Source organism: Camellia sinensis, chromosome 10 (assembly GCF_055761805.1).
Source record: "Camellia sinensis isolate YWXY chromosome 10, ASM5576180v1, whole genome shotgun sequence".
Taxonomy (NCBI): domain Eukaryota; kingdom Viridiplantae; phylum Streptophyta; class Magnoliopsida; order Ericales; family Theaceae; genus Camellia; species Camellia sinensis.
Window position 1 is genome coordinate 149943279 of NC_138970.1, and position 19967 is coordinate 149963245.

The following is a 19967-nucleotide window of genomic DNA, read 5'->3' on the forward strand; positions in this document are numbered from 1 at the left end:
GTCATTTTGTTTATTTAATTTCCCTTGATGTTCGAAAAATTTGGGGCGTCACAACATGGTATCAGAGCTCTAGGTTAGAATACCTAGGGACAGTGGGAAGAGGTTTAACCTCAATTGAGGAGTAGTGTCATGCGTTAGAAGGAATAGAATTATGTAACTCATAGTTTATGAGGGATTTATGCTAATCATAGTGACTATCCTTGTTTGATCCTAACTAGCTTGACGCCAAATTTGTCAGATGTAAAATCATCACTTCTCTATCTTCATTGAACCTTTCTAATTCGACAAAGTATTGCCTTAAGATGATCAATTGGCAATTTTTGACCTATGTTTATTGTATCTTGTATGTTGTTCTCTTGAAAACCGGTTGCACTCTTTCAATCCTTACAGGGTGAAGAATCTTAGGTGTTTGGTTTGAAATGTGTATGGCCAAACACAATTTCAATTCAAATATCTAGTTTGGTCACCAGCTCCATAATCTTAACCCTATTAAAAGTTCAAAACTATCATGTCATCCGACTGTACTGTCTGTTCAAATTCCATTTGAATTCTTATGCTAGTTATGCTATTGTCGTAGCCACGTCATACCCTTTCTTCTCTACTATAACTGTGTGAATCTTGGGATTAGAGCTTAAACGATTAGAAACACCTATGAGTGTAGCTTCACTGCTTAGAAGGTCAAACTCGAGTAGATCTCGTATGCAGATCATGTGAACTAGGAGTCTCAAGTTTGCATTTAACTTACCTGCGACTCTAGATGATCTAAGACTGTTGGTTCAAGTTTTCCAAAAAAAAAAATATATATATATAATAATAATAAAATTAAATTAAAAGTTTTGAGGAGTCTGTTGTAAAAGTGATGATTGGTGTAGTCACTCCAATTTTTTTTTCGCACCTGAGAGCATTAGTATAGAATCCTTAAGGATTATTTGAAGAGGATTAATCTGAATTTGAGTTAAGCGTCACGCTTAAGAGAATAGACTTATGTGATCTACATTACCCACGTGTTTCGGCCTATGGTTAGAAATAACTTTGCCCTGACTAGGTTATATTATGATAATACTATCTGTTTTGCTAACTAAAAGACATCAAAAATGAACTTTTCTTCGCCAACCTTAGGACGTTATTCGAATTTCTGGCATAATAACATTGACTCAGGAGAACATGTTTCAGATTTATAATCGTCGCGTCAGGTGTTTCAACTCCAAACGATTTAACGATCACTTACGTAAGGGAGCGGGTTTAATCCTGAACGAGAAGTATTGCGCATTAGATATATATACTTATATAATATATATATATATAAAGGGAGGGTCACTATTATTCTTACGAGTTTTGTGTTGATCTTCATTTTCCTATCTCATATGTATAACCTTTGGTTGATGTCGTTCATATTCAAGATTAAGTCATTACCATCTTATTTTCAATTCTACTATCGTTAAAATTGGCAACCTTTTTGCCGTGATTATCCTATCTAGTACTAGAATTTTGTAAACAGTCGCAATTTCTTTACTCAATAACAAATCTTGAATATTTATTTTGACACACGTAGGGCCAACGTAATTTCAGGTTAGATATCTAGTATAGTCACTTCCTCCATGATCTTGATTACATGAAAGTCCAAAACTATAATGTCATTAATCCGATCATTATGTTAATTGATATTGTTGTTATAGCCACTTTGTATTCTGTTGTCCTTATTACTTCTGTACCAACCTTGGGCTTAGAGTTACCAGTTAGAACTCTTTTGGTGTGACTCGTTTGTAATCAAAACCTACACGACGAAAATTTCTATCAAACCAGTCTTAAAACTCTTGGTTATATGTTTTTCATCTTATTCCTTCACATTTGCAGTGTGTTAGATCACTAGAATTGGTATGCAAACCCTTACGAATTGTGTGTACTTGAATTCTCGAACCTCGAAACATGAAAATGTTCGACATCGACATCATCTTGGACACAGATTGATTGTCCATACACCAAGTCGTAATTAGTGGCCACCAGAAGAAGGAAATGACTTATGCATTCGATGGAACGCTGTAATTGTTTAAGGAGGATAGACTAGCTTTCCGACCACAACAAATTGACGAATGACGCTAGCAGCCTACAGGACAATCAACAAGACTAATCCTTAGCAAGTGTGCGAATGTTTTCTCGAGCAAAGAGCTTCACATTGAAGCAATGGGGTCATTACGATGAACATTTTGAAAGTTTTGCAAATCGCAAGAGCTTCATGCAACCGTGTGCGCCAAAGGACCTAAACATGAGGCAAAAGCATTGAATCGAAGATGAGAGAGGATGTGAACGAGTTAAGACTGGAAACTAATAACATAATAGTAGAGTTCGCCTATTTATTACCCACAACTTTTCAAAACCAAGAACAACTTAAATTTCGAGGACGAAATTTTTTTTAAGGGGATAGATTGTGAAACCCCGTATTTTTATATAATAAAAATAATATGTATATTTTTATACTGAAAATTTATTCAAAACAAAATAAAATGAAATATTTTTGACTTTATATTATTACTCAATATTAATTTCTGAACCGTATGATATTTTTATTATATTTTTCTCTATATTTTTTTGGTAATCAAATTACACTGAAACCATATAATTGCTGTACTAAAACCCAATCAAAAACCATGGGTTGCTACCCCAGGTTTTTCTTGCATTCCACCTGCAACGTGGTGAGCATGCTGATGCCATGCCACCAAGTGTTCTATTTCTCTCTTTCTTTTTTTTTTTTTTTATTTCTTTTCATCTTCCTCACTTTGCTTCTCTTCTAATTTGATATCTCTCTTTCTCTCGGTTCTCCCTCTCCCTCTACCTCTCATTCTCAAAACTCTCTTTCTCCTTTATCTATGTTTTTCCTCCTTCCCCAACCTCCATAGCCATGGCCTCAATCCACACTATCGCCAACCCGCGAATTTCACCACCATTGGCGCACCGTCGGACCGGCACCACCACCATCACCTATTTCTATTATCATCTAGAACCACCATCCACAAAGTGTTGTAGGTGAAGAAAGAGAAGAAGAAAGAAGATGGAGGAGAAAGAAGCAAAGTTAGAGAAATTTATTTTGAATTTCAAAAGTTGGTTTTCGGCTTACTTTCGGCATGCCAAAACCATCCATTCCGGGAAGAATTGAGGAAAATGGATCATGTAAGATGAAGTACGGAGTAAGTTGAAGAGATTGGCGAAAGAATGAAGTAAAACCGTTAAGAATTAAGAAAGTTATGGAGTCCGAAAGATGGTTCGAAGAAATGTCCGAGACGGTAGGAAAATAATCTTATTTTTGGTCAAATTTTGGAGGTCCGACGGCATGCAAAAAGAGACGGAACGAGGCGTGTGAGTAGTGAACCAAAAACTAGGCCGTGAGGTGAATCCAATGACAGAAAAATAAGATAAAACGGAGTTACGATGAAGAAGATACAAGTATTTGAACTGGGGACATTGAAACCAAATTTCTGGGTCTCTTCTGTTCGTGCATGCTACGGCTTTGGAGAAGATGAGCTTAAATTTTATCATGTGTTTCTCGGCCCATGCTGCTACGGTGCACCCTAGTACCTCTAGGTTAACCGAGTGGTCCTATGACTTTGGGGATGACCACCCCTAGGTTTTTCGACGTGTAGAATCCATTTTTGGGGTTAGATCTTGCAAAATTTGAGTCTAAGATGATGATCAACAACTAAATGTTCTAAGAGAATCCAATGGCAGATCAACGGTGAGATCGCATCCGATTGATGTGAAATTTTAGCAAGACGATCATGGAGCCAGGACAATCATATCTTACGATCAGAATCATAAATCAAATTCGGACGATAAATCGTTAACAACCTAACATAGTAAGTAAACTCTTATAACCGTCTAATTCTTTTTAATTGTTAAATATTTAGATTTGTGTTCATATGTTAACATAGCTAAAACTTTAGATAAAATTTTGTTTATAGTTGTATGTGAATTTGTGATTGGTATGTTATTTGAAGGTCATTTCTTTATTAGTAGCCTTAAAATCATGATATAATCTTGGATTTAGACTTGCATGTGTAATTTGTGCCATTAAAGAGATGATTAAAGATTTTATTTGGTTTGATTATATAACTCTTCAATCTGCTAGAAACTTGTACGAATTTTTAGACAATTTTATGCTCAAAATTTTGAAATGATTTCTTCTACAAAGTTGTTGAGAATGATGTCTAGTTCACCCAGGAATTTTCTTAACAATTATTGAGCTTGGTACGAATTTATATAAATTTATAATTAAATCTGCTACTGTAAGACAGATTTTAGTATATGTTTAAAAGCTTATTAAAAATTCCATATTAATCCAAATCTGGAAATTTCTAACTAAAATATGAAATTTGAGAAGTCTAATTTCATACTAAATTTTGAGATTGTGGGTTTGATTTATAAATTTAAGTATGGAATTAATTTAAGAAAATGTGATAAATCTGTGTCATAAAATTTCTTAGAATTTTACAGAATTATTTATAACTTATCTTTGGGAATTTATTCCTGAAAATTGACCCAAACATATTTATTGAATATTCTGTACATTTCCACGAATTTTAGAACTGCATAAATAATTTATTTAAAATTTTATTACCTAAGGTATAACCTGAAAATTTCCTGACAGGTTTAAGATCATGACTTTAATTATTTATTCGGATAAAAATCAGTTATTGTGTTGGTCCAATTCATCAAATATAGTAAATTAGTAATCCATGTATGGGTGTATTGTGATTTATTTAATATTGTGGTAGTCTAATCTTGTAAATTAAAGATCCATGCACGTGTGTGGCTTTGGTTTATTTTCTCTGTATCTAAATTATTATTTCATACCATGGTTTAAATAAATTGTTTATTTAAATGCTGTACATTTATTTATTATTGTGTGACATGTGCAATATTTTATGTTGGGAATTTTAATGAGTTGATATAACATCAATTGTGATTAAAATTTAAAATTATTTGTGAGTACTATCAAAATTAACTGAAATGATTAACGGCATATACAAAGTTAACAATTGACGGTTAACACCAGTTGTTCAGAGTGAGTTTGGGTTTTAAAGAGTATACGAAATTAAGGGTTGACGGTTAATACCGGTTATTCAGGGTGAGTCCTGATTTTAAAGAGTGTATGAAATCAAGGGATTGACGGTTAATACCGGTTGTTCAGGGTGAGCCCTGGTTTTGAGAATTCTCACGTAAATTGTGTTGCGAAACTCTAAGATGGCACGGGACTTATTTGAACCCTTTTCGGTATTTGGTTTTGGAATAAGGGTGGATGTGCTGGTGGCACACAGGGAGGTTACGTACCCCTGGCAGACCGTTTCCTTGGGGCAGACCACGGATGCCACTACTTGGGTATATCACTCCGGACGTGGGCATCCCTGGTAGTTACGGTTGGTAACACTTGAATATTTGACCAAGGGAGGGTTTCAAATTAACCGTTGCCATGCTTAGTGGTTGGTAAGTTAAATCTCTTTGGTGAGATTTCGAGTGTCACCTAATTTATTAAAATTATTTTAATGGTTGTAATTTATGCTTACAATTATATTGTTACCTCGTGTTTATAATCTCATTATTTTTCTCTTAAAAAGAATGATAGGTTGGTTATGTTTTCTTACTGTGTTGCAAAACTCATGGCATATATTTTTGTTGCCCTGGCGTTTTATGCCAGGTCTTGGCGAGAAAATAACTGAAGCTGAAATGGAGTCGACGCTAACGTAGAGCCTTGGCTGACCTGAAACCCCGAGTAGAGCCGAATAAATAATATTATTTTATATAATAGCTATTAAGGACTTTATAATTTCATTTGATGTTGTATTTGGATAATTTTAAGCTTTTATCTATTGTTATTTGGACGTTTGGTTATGTACGAGAGTTGGATTACCCTATTAAGATGTCAAATTTTTAGTTTATTAAGTCATTTTGTTTATTTAATTTCCCTTGATGTTCGAAAAATTTGGGGCGTCACAAGGTTGGCGGTTCGAGTCTCCGCAAGAGCGGATCAAATTGTTCTACAACGAATTATCGTCACGAATGGCACTTGATAGCGTCATGAATAGTGCCTACAATGACATTAAAGTGTCACTGAAAAGTTTTAGTCTTGATGGTGTAATGACATTTATAAGTGTCACTAACTCTTTTTTTAATGGCGCTTGATAGTGTCACAAATAATATCTATCATGACATCAAAATATCATTGAAAGTTTTTAGCCGTGATGGTGTAGTGACACTTGCAAGTATCTACCGTGGCACGGATACAAATGACACTTGTTCAAAATGCCACAAGACTAAAAAATATCATTAAACCAATAGTTTTGTGGCAGTTTCAAATGTCACTAAACTAAGAAAATGTTGTAGTAAGGGGACTCACATGGGATTCACATTGTGTGGGTCCAATACCTATGTAAGACATTTAGTAGAAATTTTGATAAATTTTTTTGGATCTCTAACATTACTTTTAATTTTTTTCAAAAAAAAATTTAGGAGTGCAGAATTCTTTTTTGTTCATTAACAATGACCTAGGAGATGTTACCAAAGGTGAAAGCATTGTCCTTACTTAAACTAACTAACCAAATTCCATGCCTCATGGAGATGATGAGTTCGCCAAATTTGAGTTTTCTTTATCTTCAAGCATTCCTTCTTTGGGGTTGTCCCTTTCAATTTGCTTGAGGCAATTAAGACACTTTAACGGCTTGTTCAAGAAACCCTTTTGTTGTGTTATAATAAAGAAAAAACCAAGGAATCAATTAATCAAACACTTTGAAGACATCTTAATTTAATAGATGCCTTCTCATGGAAGTGCTATCTTCGCCCTTCGTTTATAGGCTCTTCTAGGATGCATTTTGGTATATATATTGTCTGTCGCTTTTTTAGTTTTTTTATTTACTAAAATTTGAAACATATTTTTTATTTAGGTTTTCAAAAAAAAAAAAAAAAACATGTTGGTATACTGTCATGTTTTCAAAACTAATAAAAATAAAAATAAAAGAAACATATTTGATGAGTTGTTAAAGGAACTACTAAAAAGGATTGCTAAGGGGATTGGAAGGGAAGGGCATAATTAGCTTAATACTCGAGCAAGTGAAGTACTTGTTTAGTCATAGTACCACTCAGGCTTCTATGAAGGGTAAATTAGTTGGAGATGCTTTAAATTTTGTTGTCTTTAATTTACCTTATCCTTTATCCGACATTGATTTCTTAGCAAATATTTGAAAATCTTTTATATGTGGACTCCTTCCAATATTGTATATATAAGAGCCTAATGTGAGCGGCCCATATTATATACACACACTTGCACTGGGCTTGGACTTGGCTAGCATGGAAGAGCATATGTGAGTTAGGGTTGGGCGCTTCCGATTCGTCAAAATCGAATGGTTCGAATTAATCTATTACAAAATGAATAATTTTGAGAGTCTAAGCGGACAAATGCAGATATATTTTTTTCAATCTACGTAAGTTCAAACAAATAACGAATGAGAAATCACCCGATCTGCCAACACTCCTAAGTATATGTATTTATGCTTTGTGTATTGAAAAAATGACATTTTATTTAGTATATATATTTACTATTTATTAATATAAAAGTCGAACCATATTTTTATTATAAAAAATGAACAATAAAAAAAATTGAGCCACAAATAATAAAGAATTATTGAAAAATAGATCAAAAAATGCCAAAAACAGTAAAGTCTAAATTGCCAAATCAATCCATATCCACCTGCCAACCTGCACAGCTCGCTCAATCCACATTCACTGATTAAACAAATGGATGATGATTGATTTTTCTCAATCTGCTTAAGTTCGAACGGATAGCGGATGAGAAGTCTCCCAACCAAACCCAATCCATAGTCACCCCTATTGTGAGTTAGAATTATTTTTTTATATCATTGTATTTAGTCATTATCATAATTTAACGAATTTGATTATAGGAAAAACACTTAAATGATTTTGTTTCCTTTTTTTAACACATCGTAATTAATTCTTTATATTTATTATGAGTCAATTTTTTTTCCACTTTGAAGCTTAACCTTGATTATGGAGTTAACTAGCGGTTATCATAATTTAAGCTATTTGACTAGGAGAAATCTTAAATAATTTCGTTTCCTTTTTACACATCATATTGGCAAACTATGTATATATCAGTACACACACATTGTTATAGACACAAAATTCTTTTCTTTTTTTTTAAAAAAACTTTTCGCTACAATCTTCTTCTAATCTTGGGCTATTCTACAGACTAGTTCGAAATCTTGATTACCGTTATAACTTGAAGAATGATCACTAAGAGCCATCTGAACCGAGAGGGGGCAAAAATGTTTCTTAAGAACAATGGATTATTTTTATGCCTTGTGTTTCGTTTCTCTCTAATTTTTTATAAATTTATTTTACTCTTGTATTGTTTACTTTCCGTTAATCAAACATTATCATGGTTTATTTTTGTAAAAATAGTCAACAAGTTTTATTTTGCTTTTACACTTCGTTTGGATCGTAAGGTGAGGTAAGAAAAGAAATGATTGGTTTGTCACTTACGTATAGAAAGAAAAGAAATAATTATAATTTATCACCATTATATTTAAATGAATAAAAGAAAAGAAAATGTGATTTCTCACTTATCTTACTTGGATAGAATAAATAAAAGAAGAAAAAAATTGAAAGTATTGTATTTCATTTTACTAAAATAACCTTCCATATTGATAAGTTAAATTTTTTCATAAGGATAATTTTGGTATTTTTGAAAAAAAATTATCAAACCCAATTCATTTCTCACCACTTTTGGTGAGAAACAAAACATAAGTTTGGTAAGAATCTTTTTCTCACCATCTCTCGCTATTTCTCACGTACTTAACCATCCAAACAAATAAAAGGGTTTCTTATTCTCACAAAATTTTTTTTTTTCTTCATCAAACCCCACCATCTAAACGAAACGTTGAAGATTACTAATGAGTTCTATCAAGTTTCAATATGGACAACTAAGTGCTATTTGTGATAAAAAGTTCTCCAAAGATTCATTACTCCATAATAGTGTCATCCTAGTTTTACCCTGTATATTTAATATGAACAATAATTTTATAAATAATTTTTACTTAATTAAAAATTTAATTATAAAAATTATTAATCTTATACTTGTGATTTTTTTTATATGAAAAATCATTTAATTTGAACAATTAAAAATAATTTAATTATAAAATTTCTAATAAATTAAAATTATTTATGAAATTTTTTGTTCATATTTTAATGAAAAAGATAAAATGAAAATAAAATATACTATTATGAACAATTAATTTTTTTTTACATATAAAAATTTATAAATAGAAAAAATAAGATTTATTTGTTAATATTGAAATTTGATATAACTCAATAATAATTTTCAAAACAAAATAGAACTTGTTGATCATTTTTTCATTATGGTTTATGATTTTTTTTCAACACAATATCATAATTTTTACAATTAAAAAATATTATTTTACTTAGATTAAAAATATTTTTATATTAAATGGGGAGTAAAATTGAGATAACAACCACCATTGTGGAGCAATGAATTTTTTAAAATATATTATGAAAAATAAAATTTAGTTAATCATATTAAAAATTAATAAAATTTTGTAATATTCTTAAGAGCAAAATAGAACTTATTAATTATTTTTCCTTTGTTTTTTCAACACAAACCTCCCTTCAATTTTTTCAAATCACATTGTCGCCCTTGCTTTACAAAATTGTGTCAGGATTATGTCCATTCATCAGTAAATCATTAATTAACCAAACAAAAAATGATGACATTAGCATAAATAAAGCAGCGGTTCTACATGCACCAATTAATGTATTAACTAATGTATTAATACTAGTTATGATATTAATATTGACCCCATTCATTAATCACATTATAAATACTAAAAATCTATTAAATTATGTCACATCATCAATTAATACACTAGTTAGTACGCTAATTGATACATATATTATTCTAAATAAAACATCAAATGTCATAATTATCTTTATTATCAACCTAATCTCTCTCTCTCTCTCAGCTCAACCCTCTCAATGGCCTTTCACATTCTACAACCATACCCAAGAATTTTGGGAAAAAAATATAGAAGTGCAAATGAAGGCAGATTTGGTGATTGCACTAAATTTCAATTGGAACACCTTTTACCTTTTGTTTTTTGTTTTTTGTTTTTTTTTGCTAGCTCAATTGGAACATTTTTTATCCTGTAATTCTCTTAAAAAAATGACATTTTATTTAGTATATATATTTACTATTTATTAATATAAAAGTCGAACCTTATTTTTATTATAAAAAATGAACAATAAAAAAATTTGAACCGCAAATAGTAAAGAATTACTAAAAAATAGATCAAAAAATGCCAAAAACAGTAAAGTCTAAACTGCCAAATCAATCCGTATCCACCTACCAACCTGCACGGCCCACCCAATCCACATTCGCTGATTAAACAAATGGATGATGATTGATTTTTCCCAATCTGCTTAAAATCGGACAGATAGCGGATGAGAGGTCTCCCTACCTAACTCAATCCTTAGTCACCTCTAATCTGAGTTTATGTTAGAATTATTTTTTTATATCATTGTATTTAGTCATGATCATAATTTAAGGAATTTGATTATAGGAAAAACCCTTAAATGATTTTGTTTCCATTTTTTTACACATCGTAATTAATTCTTTATATTTATAAGTCAGTTTTTTTCCCTTTTGAAGCTTAACCTTGATTATGGAGTTAACTAGCGGTTATCATAGTTTAAGCTATTTGACTAGGAGAAATCCTTAAATAATTTCGTTTCCTTTTTACACATCATATTGGCAAATTATGTGTATATCAGTACACACACATTGTTATAGACACAAAATTCTTTTTTTTTTTTTTTGAACTTTTCGCTACAATCTTCTTCTAATCTTGGGCTATTCTACAGACTAGTTCGAAATCTTGATTACCGTTTAAACTTGAAGAATGATCACTAGGAGCCATCTGAACCGAGAGGGAGCAAAAATGTTTCTTAAGAACTGTACGGGGAAGAAATAATTTTCCTCGTATAATCCTGTTGACTAAGTCCACGCTCCTCCGTACGACGTCGCTTTATCACCTGAAAACACAAACGTGAGCTAGCTGGCGGGTGTGTGCCAGAAACCTCTCCGATGCCTAAGTCAGAAAACTTGACAAATAGACAAAGCTCTATGTTCTCAGAAAGCAAAATTGTGTTGTGTTCTGTTACCTCCACCAAGGTGATGTTTGTGAGCTTTTATATGTTTCGAATGGCACAATCCTAGTAGGACTTTTATTCCTCCATGCAGAGTCCTCCTAGGATTCATACTCCTAAGGATAATGCTTATCCTTTTACACCCCTCCACTGCTTAAATCAAGTGAGATGGTTTTTACTTTGGCCGAACTACGATATGACCGAAATAAGCTTGGCTATGCAGAGCCACTGAGTAGGCCGAACTATTCTTAGTTCGGTTCTTACGTTTACCCTTTCTTATCTCGGCTTTCCGTGTAGAACCCATGGTATGGGCTTAAACCGAACCAATGATTTTCGGCCGGTATGACTCCAAAACCGGCATAACTCCAAATCGTTCTAGACCGAAGTATCTTTACAGTCCCTGAGCCGAAGTAACTTTACCTCCCTGGCCGGAGTAACTTTGTCTTTCCTAGGCCGGAGTAACCTTGCCTCTCCTGGGCCGGAGTAAACTTTTATATTTTTATTGGGCCAGAGTAATCATTACGGCCTTTTTACCCAGTCCTTCGTACTTTGGGCCACAAAGCCCAACTCACAGCTCGGCCCAATTTTTCCCAAAAATTACCCTCTCAATTGCCCCTTAATTCCATCTGCACAGCATGATTGGGATTACAAGTCCTCCAACCGAGCTGAAGTTCTTCAAGCCTTTCCAGCCGAGCTAAAAACCCTTTAGCCTATCCAACCGAGCTAATTTTACCCCGGGGTCTGTTTTGTTCGGTCAAAACGTCTCTTCAATCACGACTGTAACGCTTCCCTTTCCAATGACACATGGCGGGTTCTGATAGGCTGGGGGCAGCTGTCACGCCGCCCTCGTACTACGAAATTTTTGAACAGTCCTGCCCTTTTTGCCTTTTCGTCCTTTACACAAAACAACCCCTCCATCTCTGAATCATTCACCTTCCATTCTTTATCTTCTCTCTCTGTGCTCTTGCTGTTCTTCCGTTGCTTCTGAAGACTGATTTTGCTGCCACTTTCCCATCTCCAGTTCCCTCTTCTTTAACCTGGTAAGTAAACTCATTTTGCTTCCTTTGTTTTGCTTTCGTATCTGTTCTATGTATTTTGTTTACTGTATTTTTTGCAAAACATTTTCTTCAATTTCTGCTTCGCTTCTGTACTTTCATGGAAAAACCAGTAGAACTCATGTGTGTATGGATTATCCTGTAGAAAACAAGCCTTGGATCCAAAATCATATAGCAACCGAACTATGATACTGTTTGTCCTATATAGGTAGATCGCCTTAGATAAAAACCGAACTAGAACTTCTAGAGATGACAGCAGCTTCAAAAAATAACCTTCTATTTCATCTTAGCCAAAATAAGATCACCGAACAGAGTTTCAACACATTAGACTAGGAACCACGATCTTCAACCGAGCTAAGCCTTTGGGGCTAAGCCAGCTTTCTAAGTTTCTAAACCAAACTCAGAAAGCTGCCCCTAGTGGCTTAACCGAAGTAAAAAACCCACTGTTCAAACCGAGATAACAAAGAACCGATCTTGTGTACCCAAAGTTCAAACCGAACTACAAAGTATTTTGCCGAAGCAAGACTGCCTGCCTAGAAAGCCGAAGTAGGGCTCATTTACCTTGCTTTTAATTTGTAGCACGGTCCAGCGATCTCTGCTTAACCCCTTTGTTTTCTACTTTGCAGACTTAGGTTACCCAGGCACTCCTGCGTGCGCTCAACCGAGCTACTGAGCACAATTTTTGCACCGACATAACTTATTCGTAAATTATACAACAAATGGGTAAGTATAGGTATTTAGTTGAGACCCCTGGTGGCATGGCCGAATTCTGAAGGGATTATGGCATTCCAGACGATGTACACCTTACCCTAGCCAAGAAGGACATCATACCATGGGGCGAAGCAGGCTTTGTACCTTTTACCCTGCTTTCAATAATAGAGACCGGACTAAGGTTCCCAGTCCAGCCTTTAATTTGTGAATTCCTTAGGCAAACCAGACTATGCCCAACCCAGCTATCCACCAATACATACCGAATAATAATGGGTATAGCCGAGCTAAACTGCCAAGCAGGCCTGAACCTCGGTTTAGCCGAAATCTTCCACCAGTACTCCATAGGTTCCAAAGAAGATGGCTGGGTTTATTACCTTAGGATACGCTGCCATAGAGAAAAGATAATACAAGATACGCCGGATAAGGACGTTAATGACCATGACTTTTTCTGGGTATCGGGCAATTTTGAAGATCAGCAAGCCCAAATCCCAGGCCGAAGTATAAACTGGAAGAAAGGAAAACCTGGTAGAGTTTACTTCGGTTTTATGTATTTTTTCCTTGTACTTTGGTTTCGGATGTCGTAACCGATCTAACAGTTGTATCCTTTTTGCAGACTCAGCTCATCTTGCTTCCCATTACAGTTACCCAAATCTGAACACACTCCGAGCCGCATTACGTGTTAAAGAAAGGAGTTGGGCTAAGCTTTTAAACTTTGAGCCGACCTACAGATATAGCGGTCGTCGAAAAGCCCGAGTAACCGATTTCCTTCTTGAAGAAGCACCTGAACCAGACCCAACCTTGCCCGAAATACGACTTGTCCCATTAACCGCTGAAGAAGAGATGGCAAAGAAAAGCAGAGTTAGGGCCCTTCTGACCGAAACAACTAGGCCCGAAGTAACACCACCCAGCCAATCGCAACCTGTTGTTGTGGCCCTCCCTTCTCAACAGCCGTCCTCTTCTCGCCGATGCAAGCGCGCCCGGACTGCTGAGACCGAACAAATTTTGGTTGATGAAGCAGAACCCGTACTTCCACCGAGCTTGCCACAGAGCCCCCAACTGGTACCTTATGACCGAACTACCGGAAGCTGGGCCCCAAGATTTACCTTCAACGACCGAGACATCCGAGATACAGATTCGGTCGTTGCTGAAAAAGACCACTTGTTGGCCCTCAATCTGGCCAAGGGTGTATGCCTCCCCAAAGACATGGAGCATCACCAAAAACAACTGAATACCGAACTAAAGGCCATCCGGTCAACGACAAAATCCATGATTCTGGTAAGCAACTTCGGTCGTTTTGCTGTCTAGTTTCTTTTTCAACTTCTACTTCGGTTTAAAGGGAAATCTTTGCTTTGTCAGGCCCTTCAGAAAAACCAAATCACCCATAGGAAAGTACTGGAGCTTAGGAAAGTAACTAGGCAAACAGCGGCAGAGGCAGAGGCAAAAGCGGCCGAGCTGGAGGAGGCCAGAAAGGAAATGGCCGAACTACGAGGTAAGGTCGGCAGACTGACCGGAATGGTTAGTTCGGCCGAAGCCGAAAAACAAAAAACTGCCATTGCTCTGAAGGACAAGTATCTGCGCGAGCTGGTAAAAATTGAAAAGAAAAAAGACGCCGAAATAACCCAGGCGAAGGAGAGCGCGAAGGAGGCCGAGAAGAAAGGTTTCAAGAAGGCTGAGGATGTATACGTCAAGCAATGTGAGGCTGCCAAGGAGTTGTTTTTTAAGTGCGGCTGGAGGGGAGCCGTTGAGAAGCTCGGTCATGATCCTCAGATCGAGGTTTTCGACCCTCCAGCCTACTTTATACCGAAATCCCTTGCAGAGTATGCGAATGTTATGCAGCAACAGTTTCTAGAAGACTCAGATTCCGACGACTACTCTGCTTCCGAAGATACTCCGGTTGTTAGTGCAGACCCACCACTTCGGTTGGAGCCCATGGTAGAGGACCTACCTATTGAACAGCCAAGTGAAACCGTGGTTCCAACCGAAACCATCCTGGCAACCGAGAGCGAACTTCCTCTTGAAACCGGTCTTCAAGTTGATGGTGATGCAGCTTTTGACGCCGAAATTGAAGAACTTTTTTCTTGATTATGTACTTTTTCCTTTCGTTATTTTCTGTTCTTGAAACCGGGCTATGCCCCTTCTTTGTAATGGGTTTTCAATGAATGAAAAATTTTACTTGAACTCTTATTCCGGTTTTGATTCGTATGTGTACACTTTGTAATGCCTTCTATTACTCCAACTGTTATTTCGGTTTTTAGGTGGTTAAACTATGCTTACCAGCCAACCACTCCTTAGCTGATATAATTACTTCGGCTGAGGAGTACACAGTGGTTAATCCAGCCAACCACTTCTTCAGCCATACCCTTACTTCGGCTGAAGAGTAACAAGAGTTGGTGTATTCCAGCCAACCACTCTTCAGCCATACCCTTACTTCGGCTGAAGAGTAACAAAAGTTGGTTTATTCCAGCCAACCACTCTTCAGCCATACCCTTACTTCGTCTGAAGAGTAACAGGAGTTGGTTTAATCCAGCCAACCACTCTTCAGCCATACCCTTACTTCAGCTGAAGAGTGACAAGAGTTGGTTTATTCCAGCCAACCACTCTTCAGCCATACCCTTACTTCGGCTGAAGAGTAACAGGAGTTGGTTTAATCCAGCCAACCATTTCTTCAGCCATACCCTTACTTCGGCTGAAGAGTAACAAGAGTTGGTGTATTCCAGCCAACCTCTAAGTTAGTTTTTTCAGCTAACTTAGAATAATGTTTGGTTATTCCGACCAAACGTCCTGCAGCCTGGATCCTTATCCTGGGCTTAGAAAGGGTGTTGGTTTAATCCAGCCAACTTATAAGTTAGTTTTTCTAGCTAACTTAGAATAATGTTTGGTTATTCCGACCAAACGTCCTGCAGCCTGGATCCTTATCCTGGGCTTAGGAAGGGTGTTGGTTTAATCCAGCCAACCTCTAAGTTAAAAATTAACTTAGAATAATGTTTTACAATGTACCTAAACTTTACTAAAAGCTAACTTTTACAAAGAACAACTCGTACTGAAAAGAATTGCTTGTTTTATTGAAGAAAGAGAAAATTACATGTTTGAAAAAGAAAAGCTAGAAGTAAAATAACTTGAGATTGGCCGTGTTCCATGGCCTAGGGATTACTTTGCCATCCTTGTCTTCTAGGTGGTATGCCCCTTTGCCTGTTAACCCAACCACCTTGTAAGGACCTTCCCAGTTTGGCCCTAACTTGTCGTCTCCTGGAACCAAGGTGTTTCCCATTACTTTGCGCAGTACCCAATCGCCGATCTTGAATTGTCTTGGATGCACCTTTTTGTTGTATTTTCTGATTAACTCTCGTTGGTATGCGGCGATGTGAACCAGTGCTCTTTCTCTTATTTCTTCTGCAAGGTCGAGTTCTAAAGCTATGGCTTCTCCATTTAAGTCTGGATCAAAATTTTCGCTTCGAATTGTGGGGAGGCCAACTTCTAGTGGGATTACTGCTTCCATTCCGTAAGCTAAGGAGAATGGTGTTTCTCCTGTCGATCGCCGAGGTGTGGTGCGGTATGCCCATAAAACATGAGGAAGTTCGTCTGCCCATTTGCCTTTTGCCTTCTCTAGCCTTTTCTTTAGTCCATCCAAGACGACTTTATTTGATGCTTCTGCTTGGCCATTCGCTTGAGGATATGCTGGTGTAGAATTGTAGAACTCTATCTTGTACTCTTCACAAAAGCTTCTGAAGATTCTGCCGTCGAATTGAGTGCCATTGTCTGAGATTAGGGTCTTTGGTATGCCAAATCGAGTGATGATGTTTTGCCAGACGAACTTCTTCACATCTTTTTCCTTGATTGATGCCAATGCTTCTGCTTCAACCCACTTTGTGAAGTAGTCTGTTGCCGCGAGAAAGAACTTCCTGCCGCCGGGCGCTGTTGAAAGTGGTCCTACGATGTCCAAACCCCACATTGCGGAAGGCCATGGGCTAGTCAATGGTAGGAGTTCTCTGGCTGGTTGATGTATTTGATGTGCGAATTTCTGGCATTTTTCACACTTCTTTACATATTTCTCTGAGTCTGCCTGCATATATGGCCACCAATAACCTTGTGAAATGGCCCTGTAAGCTAGCGACCTTCCCCCTTGATGGCTTCCGCACACTCCTTCGTGTATTTCGAACAAGAATGCTTCTACTTTGCTGGGATGAACGCACTTTAGGTAAGGCCCTGAGAATGACTTCTTGTATAATGCCAAAGATGGAGATAGCCAAAATCGCTGCGACTTCGCCCTTATTCTGTTGGCTTCTTTTTTCTCTTCTGGTAGGATGCCGTCTTTTAGGAACAGGATGATGGGATCCATCCAAGAGGGGCCTAATTCTGCGCAACATACTTCTTCTGCTTCGGGGTCTTCTATGCTTGGTCTTGGTAAGTAGTCGATCAGTAGTGGATGAGGTATGGAGGAATCTGCCATTGAGGCGAAGCCTGCTAGTTCGTCTGCTCTGCTGTTTTCCTCCCTGCCGATTTGCTCTATCCTTACTACTTCAAATTTCTTGATCTCTGTTCTGACCAACTCTTGGTACTTGGCCATCCTATCATCCTTCGCATTATAGTCGCCAGAAATTTGATTTACCACCAGTTGTGAGTCGCTGTAAACCATTAGTTTGGTGGCCTTCATGTAGTATGCTGATTTGAGTCCTGCGAGAAGCGCTTCATACTCCGCTTCGTTGTTTGATGCTGGGAAACCAAGGTTGATTGCTTGCTCTACAACCAGGCCGTCTGGGGAGATGAGGACTATGCCAAGCCCTGCACCATGCCGGTTGGATGCTCCATCCACAAAGAGCTTCCACATCTCCCCAACGAACAACTTCCAGCACGTGGAGGGGTCAGATGATGTCGTGGGGTCAAGGATGGTGTTTTCTTCAAAGTCCATGTTTGCTGTCTGCCCTTCGTCATCTGATTGTACTGTTGGTGAATCTTTGTTTGTTTCTTCCTTATTGTCCTTAGTCTGGTCTGCCTTGGAGTTTGACTGAGTATCTTCTACTAGGGGTTGAGCTATTTCGGCGTCAACTTCCATCCCTAGTTCGGTTGTGTCAGTTAGGTCGACTGGGCAGATATGATGACTTCCAGGAGTAAACTCTGCGACGAAGTCTGCCAAAGATTGGGCTTTTATTGCGGTCTTGGGTTGGAACTTGATGTCGAATTGTCCCAACTCTACTGCCCACTTCAAAATTCGCCCACTAAAGTTCGCCCTTTCAAACAGAGCTTTTAGTGGAAAGGCTGTGAGGACGACTATGGTGTGGGCATGAAAGTAGTGTGCCAATTTCCTGGAGGCCATCATTAAGGCCAATGCTAATTTTTCCACGGGCAAGTACCTTGTTTCGGCTCCCAACAATGTCTTGCTGACATAAAAAATGGGCAAGTGTTGTATTCCTTCTGCACGAACCAACACTGCGCTAACTGCGTGCTGAGAGACTGCCAGGTACAAAAAGAGTTCTTCACCAGGTACTGGAGTAACAAGTAGTGGTGGGGAAGACATGTACTCCTTCAAGCTTTCCAGAGCTCGGTTGCATTCTTCATCCCACTCAAACTTGGCCTTTAAAGCTTGGAAGAATGGTCGTAGTCTGTCCGATGACCTGCTTATGAACCGGTTGAGCACAGCCGCCATACCGGTGAGATGCTGCACTTCTTTGACTGAGTTTGGTCTCTCCAACTCCTGGATTGCTTTAATCTGAGAGGGGTCTACTTCTATACCTCGGTTGGTCACAAGGAAGCCCAAGAATTTGCCAGATCCAACTCCGAATGCGCATTTGGACGCATTGAGGCGCAACTTGCGTTTCTTCAGGATTTGGAACATCTCGCCTAGGTCTTGAAGATGGTCATTCTCATCCTTGCTTTTGACCACCATGTCGTCGATGTAAGCTTCCATTGTTCTGCCTAACAATGGTTCAAACATTTTGGTGACCATCCGTTGGAATGTTGCCCCCGCGTTCTTTAGGCCAAAGGGCATGACCTTGTAGCAGTACAATCCTCTTGGTGTTGTAAAGGATGTGACCTCCTGGTCTGGTTCATGCATGGCGATTTGGTGGTAGCCTCTGTATGCGTCCAGGAAGCTAAGTCGATTGTGCCCTGCCGTTAGGTCTACCAGTTGATCTATCCTTGGTAGAGGAAAGCTATCTTTTGGGCACGCCTTGTTGACTGTTTTGTAGTCGACGCAGACACGTCATTTACCATTCTTTTCTGGCACTGCGACTGTGTTGGAGATCCATCTTGGGTAGTGCACTTCTCTAATTGCTCCTGCCTCCAGCAGGTTGCCTGCTTCTTCTGCCACTATTTCGGAATGGTGAAGTGCCGATTTGCGAGTGCGCTGAATGACTGGTCTGGCAGATAGGTGGACATTGAGTTGGTGACAGATGAAGTTTGGATCAATGCCTGGCATGTCGTAGGGCGTCCAGGCGAACACTTCGATGTTAGAGGTCAAGAATTCCAAGACCTCTAATCTTTCAGTGTTGGACAACGACGAGCCAAGCAAAAAGAACTTATCCGGGTTCTTTTCATCTATTTTTACCTCTACTAAGTCCTCCACTGCTTTCTGATCCGCCGTTTTGCCGACATCTGCGAATAGCTCATTACTTTCTGGTTCTTCCACCGAATGAACATATCCTTTGGCAGCGCGGCTGCCATTCACCGTGGCGAAGCATTGTTTTGACATGATCTGATCTCCATAGACTTCTTCAATTATACTAGTGTCGTTGGGGAACCTCATTACTTGGTGGTAAGATGATGCCACCGATCGCATGGCATGCAGCCATGTTCTGCCCAGGATGATGTTGTAAGTGGAGGGGACCTTCAATACCCAGAACTCCACTTGTTTTGTTACGCTTCCTGCTCTGACCGGAAGAATTATTTTGCCGACGGGCCACTCTGGCATGGAGTTGAATCCAATTAGGGGAGAAACTGCAGGCGCCAAGTCTTTGTCTTGTAGCTTCAGTTGTTTGAATGTGT

At 37.9% G+C, this 19967-nt stretch overlaps 1 long non-coding RNA gene across 1 annotated transcript; it reads left to right on the forward strand.

The window, feature by feature from the left end:
* Positions 1–3738: 3738 nt before the first annotated feature.
* On the forward strand, positions 3739–5931 carry LOC145801367 (uncharacterized). The gene is made up of 2 exons (XR_014342735.1): positions 3739–3848; positions 5687–5931. It is a non-coding gene; the product is annotated as an uncharacterized LOC145801367 (long non-coding RNA).
* Positions 5932–19967: the final 14036 nt, after the last annotated feature.